General features: G+C 52.7%; 1 long non-coding RNA gene and 1 pseudogene across 1 annotated transcript; both read left to right on the forward strand.

Annotated features, from left to right (window-relative positions):
- The first annotated feature begins 1,748 nt into the window (after nucleotides 1–1,748).
- LOC114021623 lies at nucleotides 1,749–6,952 on the forward strand (annotated as a pseudogene).
- Nucleotides 6,953–7,280: 328 nt separating this feature from the next.
- LOC122461354 lies at nucleotides 7,281–10,288 on the forward strand. The gene is made up of 2 exons (XR_006286777.1): nucleotides 7,281–8,428; nucleotides 8,533–10,288. It is a non-coding gene; the product is annotated as an uncharacterized LOC122461354 (long non-coding RNA).
- Nucleotides 10,289–11,225: the final 937 nt, after the last annotated feature.

Here is an 11,225-nt window from a genome sequence, read left to right on the forward strand (position 1 = left end):
TTTAAGGCCCGGCTTGACAAAGCCTTGGCTGGGATGATTTAGTTGGTGTTGGTCCTGCTTTGAGCAGGGGGTTGGACTAGATGACCTCCTGAGGTCTCGTCCAACCCTGATATTCTATGATTCTATGATTTTGGTTAGGACTGTTTATTTATTTATTTTTATCAAAATAGTTGTCCTGGCAAAACTTCTATTGCAGACAGTTGCATCTTTATAAAAGTGCCTTAAATCAATATAGCTTATTTCCCTCCCTGTACTGGAATAGCTATACTAGTGGTATAAAGCACCTTTATACTGATCTGTGTCTGCTTTGTACTACTTTAACTATACTAGTAAAGCTCAAGCAGTACAACTTCCTAGTGTAAACAAGCCCCTGCTCACCCACATCTGTGCACCTTTATATTAAATTTTAAAAAAGGTCAGGTTCTTGCTAACAGGGAAGAGAGATTGCCTCCCAACAGGAAAAATGACACTCAGATACGTGGCCCTCAGATACTGTGCGGACAGGCACCCATTGAAAATGAACCAGATGCATAGTTATGACAGCCACACTGCCATTCATCTGGTAGCATCAGCATTAGGTGCCAGAGTATTTGTAATCTGAAATTAGAGTCGGTCAGAACACAGAATTTCCAGGCTGTGGGAAATTCTGACATCTTGAAATTTACATTTTTGTCCTGCATAGGGACAAAAAGTTGAAATCTTGAAATATCTAGCAGAATGGAAATTCTGAAATATTTTTATTTTGAAATACCAAAGCATCCCTATCAAAAAAATTTTATTTGAGAATGTCAGAACACTGATATAAAATATTTAATATATATTAAATATATGCATAATAAATTTAATATTAAAATTAATATATTATAAAAGACAAGATTAAACGAAAAAATCAGAACAAAACAAAATACCCTATTTTCATTTTGCATGGTTTCAAAACTCTTCTGTTGGAAACTATGCTGATTTGGCATGTTTCTATGAAACATTTTGCTTTTGTCAAAACACCATATTCCAGAGGAAAACTGTCCCATCTAATTTTTTTGACCAGTTCTACTTAAGTGATTTTTTTAGTTTAGCTTCGGTCTGGACTATTTTAGTAACAGTGTGAATGAGGACAAACTAAAAGAGTTCCACTGGCCATTCTGCTACTGTCCCACAACGCACCAGTGGCCTTTCAAAATCTCCCACAAAGCACTGCGTCTGAGAGCTGAAATAGTAATTGTGGGATAGGTATCCAGAGAGTGTTGATAATGCAACAGCTTAAGAGCAGAACTATGCAGATGTGATGCAAAACTGCAATGGTTCTTGAACTGATCCAGTGTGGCTGGGGTGGGAGCACTGACATGGGTCGGTTCCAGACGGTTCAGTCCCCTAGTGCGAGGTTAACCTCGCACCAGCAGCAGGAGTGTCAGAGCACTCCAAGCAGAGCTGGGCACCAGGGATGGGGTGAGACAGAAACCCATTAATCTGGTTTGCGGCTGTCCGGATGGTGAACTGCTCTTGACTTAGCTGGACAAGCACTGAAGCCTAAATTCCCTGCATTGCCAGAGCTGTTTCCCTTCTGATGCCTTTGCGAATCTGGAGAGGAAATTCCCAGCAATAAAACCCACTGAGGGCTTCCAAGGGGGAAATTGCAATCAAAAACAAATCCGCAGTGCTCAGCAGCTTCTAGTCCCTCCCCCACTCCCCAGTGCCCGTCCCTCCCTGTTCCAGCCCCTCCTGCTGCAACCCTGCTAGAGAAAGCCAGGAAGGAGCAACTCCTGTTGCTGACTGGCTGGCACTCCTGCAAGTGGAAATATTCTGAATGCAGCAGCCATGGCCTCAGGAAATAACCTGATGGAGAAGCTCCAAGACGAAGTGTCCTGCTCCATCTGCCTGGAGTATCTGAGGGACCCTGTGACCAGCGACTGCGGGCACAACTTCTGCTGTGTGTGCATCACCGACTATTGCGAGAGGTGGGAGGGCTCCACGACTGAGGTGTTGTTCTGCCCTCAGTGCAGAGGAGGGTTCCTTCAGACCATGTTTAGGCCCAACAGGCAGCTGGCGAACATTGTGGAGGGTATTGAGCAGTTGGCACTGCAGCCAGGCAAGGAGCCCAAGGAGAAGTTGTGTGAGAAGCATGGCAAGAAGTTGCGTCTCTTCTGCGAGGATGATGGGGAGGCCATTTGCCTGGTGTGCGACTAGTCCCGGGTGCACTACTCCCACACTGTGATCCCCATCGAGGAGGCTGCCCAGGACTACAAGGTAGGAGCAGTGACAAGCAACCAACTAGCCAGAGCCATGAGAGGGGTCGGGGCTCTTGGGCAAAGCCCCAGGGATGTGCTCCACCCCCATTCCCAGTCCCCTGAGTTCTGGGCTCTTAGGAGGCTGGGCTGTGGTTCCTGCCTGGGGTTTTAGACAGGGAAGGTGCCTGTCTCTGACCTGGGCCCTGGTTAGGGGATCCCATCTGTAGCCATGGAGTTCTCCATTCTCCAGAGCCCATGAACAGAGTTCTCTCAGCCAGAGAGGGCATCCACGGAGCGGCTGTGAGGGGCTCTCTCCCCAACACAGAGCTTCCCAGGCTGCAACCCCACCCCCTGCTTGAGCAGGTTGGGCACCCAGCCCAAGAGCATGGGAATAAACTGATGGAGGACATGGTTCTACACTGCTACTGGCCCTGGAGCTGGGCCCCTCACCACTGCTGCCACAGAGCTGGGCACTGGCTGTCTGCCCCCTTACCACTGCCTTGTGAAGCCAGGCTCTGGCCTCCCCCTCACTGCTGTCCTCCAGAGATGAGCTCCATCTGGCCTCCCCCTCACCGCCGCCCCCTGGAGGCGAGCCCCGTCTAGCCACCCCCTCACTGCCACTCCCTGGAGGCGAGCCCCGTCTAGCCACCCCCTCACCACTGATCACCGGAGACAAGCCTTGTTTATCTTCCCCCTCACTGTGGTGCTGGAACAATTTGTATAGTGAGTCATTGAGCCACACTGTAAACCCTGTATAAAATGGAAACCACTTTAAGCCAGGGGTGCTGCCGCACCCCAGCACCAGCAGTTCCAGCACCTATGACTCCCTCCCTGGAGACGGGCCTCATCTGGCCTCCCCCTCACCACTGCTACCTGGAGGTGAGTCCTGTCTGACCTCCTCCTCACTGCTGCCCCCTGGCGGGGAGCCCTGTCTACCTGACACTTCACTGCTGCCTCCCAACCCAGAGCCGGCCCCCGTCTAGCTGACCCCTCACTGCTGCCCCCCCGGCAGAGCCAGACCCTAGCTGGCTGCCCACTCACCACTGTCCCCTGGAGCTGAGCCTGAGCCCTTGTTTTGGAATGGATAACTGCCGAGAAAAGGGGAGCAGGCCCCCTGCCCAGTCACCTGTGACAGCCCTGGGGTGCCAGCCTCTCTGCTTCTTCCCCTGACTAGTTCAATGGTTGCTATGGGAGTGAAGGATGCTGTGAGGGACCCATGCCCTTGCCCAATGCTCCACAGCTCGAGGAGCGGTTCTCTGTAGCCATTGGAGCCCCGTTTCGGAATCCTTCCTTGAGACCTAGGGAGGTGGTGGAATCTCCAAGGCCCGGCTTGACAAAGCCCTGGCTGGGATGATTTAGTTGGGGTTGGTCCTGCTTAGAGCAGAGGGTTGGACTAGATGACTCCCTGAGGTCTCTTCCAACCCTGATATTCTATGATTCTATAATTCTAAGTGGGCACTGGGAGGATTCAGCCCCATTTTCTCCCCACAGATGAAACTGCAGGAAGCTTTGGATCTTTTGAGACAAGTGACGGGAGAGATTGCAAAGCTCCAGGCCTAAGAGGGGAAGAAAACTGCCCAGTGGAAGGCAGGTGTCGTGAGTGTGATCCCACCACAGCCTCCCCTATGCCATGGGACTGGGTGCCCCAAGCAATAGCATGAGGGTCTGGCACATTTGCTAAGGGGGGACATTCACACTGAGTACCTGATTTTTTGCTCACATTGGTTTTACATCAATTTAACTCCAGTGGCTCCTGATTTTTCTCTGTGTAACTGAGATCAGAATCAGGCCCCGAGACTATGATGGAGCATCCCGGTGGGACACGAGCGGAAAATTCCCTCCAGAGGGGACTATGACATAAGTCTGGCAGAGCGGGGGAGGGCACCGTTGCTGCATTGTTCCCAGGAGAAGAGCATACAGCAGAATGACATCACAGTCACACTCCTCAGCCTCTGCTGCCAGCCTGAGGCCAGCTTACCTCAATCACAACAGTTTGTCATAATGGGCCCCTCTGGCAAGGTGCGAGGCCTGCTTGGAATGTGTGTGTCCCCCAAACCCAGCTCTGTTAATAGTTGGAGCCCCCCACATTTTGCAAATGAATCTGTTTCCCCAGTATCCTGGAAACTGATTGAGTCACTTTCAAACTGTCCTGCCCAGGCAGTTGTGCAAGCTCTGCCCATTGCACAATCCGAGGGACCAGGAAGTGCTGTGTCACCGCAGAGTCTGAGCAGCTCTTGTGCTGGGCTTGCTCCCAGCTCTGCTCCGTCCGAGGGGGGGCAGGGCCCAGCTTCGTGGTGCATGGCTCAGTCTGACTCCCTGCCATGGCGTTCCTGAGGCGTTCCTGGCCCTGTTGGCATGGCATGGAACCAAAGTACTGCTGCACCAGGCCAGCCGGACAGGCTTAGCCAGAGCCAGCCCATTAGTTACACATAGCTGGGAGGGGCTTTGTAGATCCCATGGCACACTGTAGTGGGGACTGCATGGCTCAAGGGCTATGATAGGATATGGAGTCTTTCACCCCTTTCCAGGTCCAATCCAGCAGTGACTGAAAGTTGTTTCTGGCTGATGATCTCTTTAGTGACTCATGGACTGAGTTTGGGGGGGTTCTCAGTCCACTTGCCAGCAGACAAATGTCCACGACACAAAAATACCCACACCTGCAACTGACATCAGTTGGCGTCTTGTTGGCAAACAGACAAGGGAGGGTAGATCTCAACCTTTCAATCCCGCCCACAGGTTCCATAATGTGTGTGTGGGGGAAGGGGGGGCGCAGGGGGATGTGCACTGCCCCTGCCCATGTAGAGTGGACCTTACCTCTGGCTGGGTCATCAGGCTGCGGAGCTCGTGGCTGTGCAATCACTGTGCTCCATTATCCTTTGGCTGACATTCCCTCCTGCCCTGCTGCGGGGCTGAGGTGGCACGCCAGTGCAGATGAGCCCAGAGGATTCTATGTGCCCAGAGCTGGAACTGCAGGAACTGTGTGCCGAGCAGGAGCCATTCCTGCCCACTGCCTGTGTAGCCTCACCCACCAGAGCTGACCAAACAGCCATTTTCTGGGGGAAAACCTCTAGCACAAACAATTTCCACCAGCGCCATTAATAGCTCAAGAATAGAGGGTGGGGAGGGTTGAGGCTAAGGGGCATGGTGGCATGATGGCAGGGACAAGTGGGGAGGATAGAATGAATGGGGGGGCACCCTAGGGGCAAGGGGGACAACAGCAGGGACAAAGGGGCAGTTTGTTACAATGTGCTAGGAGCATATTATTATAGCATGAAACAGGGGTGGCCAAACTTACCGGCCCTCTGACCCGCATACGACAATCTTCAGAAGTTCAAGAGCTGGGGCCCGGGGCTCAGGGCTTCAGCCCCACTCCTGCTGAAGCCCTGAGACCCCGCTCCCTGCTGTGCAGAAACCTCTACCCCACCACCCCACTGCAAGGCAGAGGTCCCAAGCTCCCCACCGAAGTCTGGTAGGTGAAGAATGGGGGGGAATGCGGGGAGGCTCTGTGAGCCACACTTTAATGCTAAAAGAGCCACATGCGGCTCATGAACCACAGTGTGGCCACCCCTGGCATAAAAGATCCCACAGGGCCCAACCCTTCTCCTTTAAACCCCCAGCAAATGTGCCACGGTTCCCAGCCCACCACCTATAGATCCCCAGGAAACAGCCTGTGAGGCCCAACCCACCTCCTCTAGCCCACCAGCCTACTACCTACTACCCCATAACCCTCAGCAAACTGCCCTGTTGTCAAATTTGGCCTTACCCCGGGTGCCATATGGAACTGGGATACCACTGAGCCCGCCTATCCCACCAGCTTGGGTTCCCCTTACTCTGTGCTGCTGTGACAGGCTCTCAAGCCCCCTTCCAGCACACACACGGGTAGGAACACACCCAGTGGCGGCTATATTCACCCAGATGCTGAGATCTGTCCTGCCTGGGATGCTCAGCTAAGGAATTGCCCAGCACTCAAATGTACACCGCCTCTGGAGTGTAGACCCAAAATTGTATCATCTTGTGCTGCGCAGAGAACTGTACAGTGTAAGCTCATTGAAATCTGCTCCCTCCCTCAATGTGGAGTAAGATATGCACAGCTTTTTGCCCCCCACCCCAGTTATGAATTCCACGAACTGGTTTTAGAGAAAATAAAATAAAATGAAAAAAAGTTTATTAAGTGATTATAAGGGATAGCAAACAGATCAAAGCAGATTACCTAACAAATGAAACCAACACACAAGCTAAGTTTAATATACTAAAGAAACTGGTTTTAATTAGCAAATTCTCACCCTAAAGGTTGTTTTAGGCAGATTGCAGAGGTTCTTGAAGGCAAGCTGCTCTTGCTTTCATCTTAAAACTCCAGGTATTTCTTTCACAGGCCAGACACCCGCTAGCCTGCGTTCAGGCATTTCTTCCCCAGTTCAGTCTTAGGTGTTTACAGCAGTCATGTTGGGCATAGGCACCAACTCCATGGGTGCTGCGGGGCTGGTGCTCAGCACCCACCGGCAGCCAAGCTCCCCTCGCCCCGCATCCTCCCCCTCTCCCAAGTGCGCCGTGTCCCTGCTCCTCCCCCTCCCTCCCAGTGCTTCCTGCCGGCTGGCTGCCCACTCACTGGGGGGAGGTTTGTAACAGGGAAGGGGAGCAGCCACTGGAGCAGCCTCCCAAGGCCCTTTGGGGCATAGGTGCAGACTTCTGCTCCTGCCGGTGGGTGCTCAACCCCCCTCTGCCCCCAGCCCCACCCCGACTCCACCCCTTCCATGAGGCCCCGCCTCTGCCCCGCCCCCATTCCAACTCCTTCCCCGAAGTCCCTGCCCCAACTCCACCCCCTCCCTGCCCCTATTCCTACTCCTTCCCCAAATCCCTGCCCTGGCCCCGCTTCTTCCCTGCCTCCTTCCCTGAGCACACCACGTTCTCACTCCTCCTCTCCCCCCCCCAGAGTGGCCAAACAGCTGTTTGGTGGCAGCTGGGTGGGAAGTGCTGGGAGGTAGGTGGAGGAACGGGGACGCAGTACGCTCAGGGAAGTAGGCGGAGGAGGAAGTGGGGCAGGGGGGAGGGGAGCTTGGCTGCCAGTGGGTGCAGAGCACCCACTAATTTTTCCCCATGGGTGCTCCAGCCCCAGAACATCCATGGAGTTGGTGACTATGCTTTGGGGTCACGGTGGGGAGCCTCTGACCTGGGTGATGCTGGATGGTCAGAATGGTCCCTCCTGGCTGTGACCTCCGTGGGTCTAAGAACGTTTAATTTTCAGTAACACCCCCGGTCTCATGGGCCGTTTTCAGCTACTTCAAGCCAGCCAGCTGCCAGTCCCAAGGGCCCTTCCTGCTTGCTTAGCATCGGAGTGACTCGATGAGACCATTGGCTGGGAGGATCAGTAACACTTTGTGTTCCAGCAATACCACTGGAAATCCTGAGACTCCCGAGACTCTTTCTGCGCTTGCTGGAGACCGCCCCCCTCACCTCCTGATTAAGTCCAGTTTCAGAAAGGCATGATCTGCTGAAGCCACAGCAAGGCACAGTGCTGTGCAAGACAGGGCTGGGAGCTGGGTTGCTGCAGTTGGTGCTTCACGCTGCAGTTAAGAGCCCGCTCTCTCTCTCTGTGGCACTTATCTGGCTGCCATGGTGTCAGAGCCTCACAGTCTTCAATGCATTTATCCTCACATACCCTGTGAATAAGGCAGTGCTGTTATCCCCATCGTACAGACACTGAGGGCCAGAGAGACTCAGTGACTCATCCAACCAGTGAATGGCTGAGCCAGAAACTGAACTTCAATTTCCTGAGCCCAAGGCTGGTACCCCGACCACTCACCATCCATCCCCTGGTGGCTGTTTTCTACCAGGTACATTTCCAAGCCTCTTTGCAAGAGAAGAAGAAACTGAACGTTTTAAAAAAATGAAAGTCAAGCTTCTTCTTTATGTTCCCAGGCCCAGATTTTCCAAGGTATTTAAGGTATTGAAATCAGTGGGAGTTAGGCGCCTAAATACCATGGAGGATCTGGGTCCCAGGCCCTGTACATTAGGGAAGTCCTTAGCCATGGGCTTCCTTGGGCTGCAAAGGCTGGAAGAGTGAGAGAGAGAGATGAATCTGGAGGAGGCAGGATGCTGGACTGGCTGGGCAAAGATCTGGCTTGGCATGGAAAATCCTCACTAAGAGGCAGACCTTTAATTGATTTGTGTTTTCTCTCCCTTTAGGATGTGAAAAGCACGTTGATCAGGTAGGAGACACATTTCAGGTCCCCATTGTGTTCCTGTTAGAGGCATCATAGATGGGCCCTATGGCTGGCTGTTGTATGCTAAATAGCTAACGTCTTCTCCTTAGGAGCCACAGTGTGAAGCTTCAGGAGCCAGAGGCCGTTCACACGGAGCTACAGGATTCCTATGAGGTCCCCAGGGTGATAGAAACACTGCAGAAATACGGAAGTAAAGGAGGGCAGATACAAAGGGGGCAACCAGGAGCTGGGCATGGCAGTCTATGGCAAGGGAATGCAGGGGAGCTCAGGGGGCTGTGTGATTTGGGGTTCGTGGACAGGGGTGAAAGTAAAATTGATCTCTTCCGATTATGGGGGGGGGGAGGGCGGGCGTGGCTTCGGCCCCCACCAGAAGGGCTGGGGCCTTGGGCAGAAGGGGTGGGCCTGGGGCTCAGCATCCCCCAGCCCATCTGCGCTGCCTGGCCTGCACTGACCGGGGCTCCGGCCACTGATGTGGAGCCCTGGGCCCTTTTAAATCGCCAGCCCCGGGGCAGCTGCTCCTTTTGTGCCCCCCTCCCCCCGCCGTCGGTGGCCCAGGGGGATGGAAAAGGGGAGACGACATTAAAGTGTTGCCACGGCAGCGCTTTAAGCAGGGTCCTTTGCCGCGGCAGCGCTTTAACGTCGCTGCCCCTTTTGTGTCCCCCTCCCCCCCCCCCCGTTGGCAGTCCTGATGGGGGGGCGCAAAAGGGGCCACCAATGGGGGTGCAAAAGGGGCAGCAACATTAAAGCGCTGCCATGGCAGCGCTTTAAGCAGGGTCCATTAAAGTGGTGCCATGGCAGTGCTTTAAAGTCAGCTGTAAGGGCTGGTACCGGCAGTCACTTTTTACCGGTGTGCCGTACCGGCCCTACCGCCTTACTTTCACCCCTGCTCATGGGTCTCTGGGTCAAAGGCTTGAGCCCCCAGAACAAAATGCTCAGGTGCAGGTTTATTTAGTGTGTCGATGAAAGGGGCAGAGGCCCCGGGGAGGAAATACAGGGCCAGAGAAGAACCACAAGTGCCAAGCACAGAAGTGTGTCTGTGTGTGAGTGAGAGCATGTGTGCTTGTGGGTGTGACTGCATATATGAGTCTGTGTGTGTGTTTGTGTGTGTGTGTGTATGTGTGTGTGTATTAGACAGATGTGTAGCTCATCAGCTCTGCTCGCAAGGGCCTGTGTGCATCTCCTAGATCTGCCTGCAGTTTTATGCTTGGACAGAGCCCCAAATCCAGAGCAAAACCATCATGATTTGCCTGGATCCAGGGCCAATCTGGGTTCCCCCACCTACCTCAGCCAGGGATTTTTAGAGAAGAAGCTCCTAAGCCCAGGAGACATAGGGCTGATTAGCCCCTACCAGAGACAGGAGGCACAACAGTGTCCTTTGTGTAGTAGCTGAGGTCCCAGGTGCAGACCCCTCACTGCCCAATGCAGCCCTCCTGCCCAGAAACCAATCCAGCTGTGCTGTGTGGAATCCCCTGTGTAGATGCCCGGCTGGTGGGTCATTCTCACATGCTCAGAGTCACAATTTGGCGATTTGGGATTGAGGAGGATTTTGCCCACATCAGACTGGCAGATACCTGATGGGTGGGGCAGGTGTTCACCTTCCTCTGCAGCAGGGAGCAGGGATCACCTGCTGGGATCATCTGGGCAGATCCTACTTAATTAATTTCCTGCCCTGGCAGGGACCTTGGGCATTGGCAGCACCTCGGTCTCTTCTCTTCTCTGCCTGTGGCCCACAACAATGGAGTCTCCTGGGGACTGGAATGCTTTGGTCTGACTGAAATCATTGGGCTGTTTTAGACATGTTCTTACTGTCCAAACTGAGAAATAAAATCTCCCTTTGTATAAACAGTGTGGTTGTGTTCTCTGCTTCCAGAAGAGGCAGACCTTTAATTGCTTTTGTGACCATGTCGATGGCCTGACAAGTGCCCCAGTGCGCTTCTGAAAAGTGCATTTCCTATCTACTCTTCCTACCCAACAAAGATGGTTTGGGTGGAATGAACCCCTCATTGCCTATGAGGAGTGATTAATAAGACTGGGACTTTTCAGCTTGGAAAAGAGACGACTAAGGGGAGATAAGATAGAGGTCTATAAAATCATGACTGGTGAGGAGAAAGTGAATAAGGAAGTGTTATTTACTCCTTTTCATAACACAAGAACTAAGGGTCACCAAGTGAAATTATGAGACAGCAGGTTTAAAACAAACAAAAGGAAGTATTTCTTCACACAACAGTCAACCTGTGGAACTCCTTGCCAGAGAATGTTGTAAAGGCCAAGACTAAAACGGGGTTCAAAAGAACTAGGTAAGTTCATGGAGGATAGATCTTAAGAGGCATAAGAACAGCCACCAACAACTATTAGCCAGGATGGGCAGGGATGGCATCCCGAACCTCTGTTTACCAGAAGCTGGGAATGAGCGACAAGGGATGGATCACTTGATGATTACTGGTTCTGTTAATTCCCTCTGGGGCACCTGACATTGGCCACTGACAGAAGACAGGATACTGGGACAGATGGACCACTGATGTGACCGAGTATGGCCGTTCTTATGCCTCCTAAGATCTAGTGACCCCTTATAGCCTGACCTAATTATCACAGCCCAAGAATTTCACTGTTACCCCCATATCAAGCCGAGTAACCTGTTTGACTAAAGCATCTTCCAAAAGGCCTCCAGGCTGGATTTGAAGACCCAGCCCAAGAGAAGGATAATCGATCCCCTTCCCCTGTGTCTGTCTGCTTTCACCTTCAGATACAGCTTCTTGCTCTAACTTTCTCCTCTAGACTGAAG

Source organism: Chelonia mydas, chromosome 20, assembly GCF_015237465.2.
Source record: "Chelonia mydas isolate rCheMyd1 chromosome 20, rCheMyd1.pri.v2, whole genome shotgun sequence".
NCBI classification, from domain to species: domain Eukaryota; kingdom Metazoa; phylum Chordata; order Testudines; family Cheloniidae; genus Chelonia; species Chelonia mydas.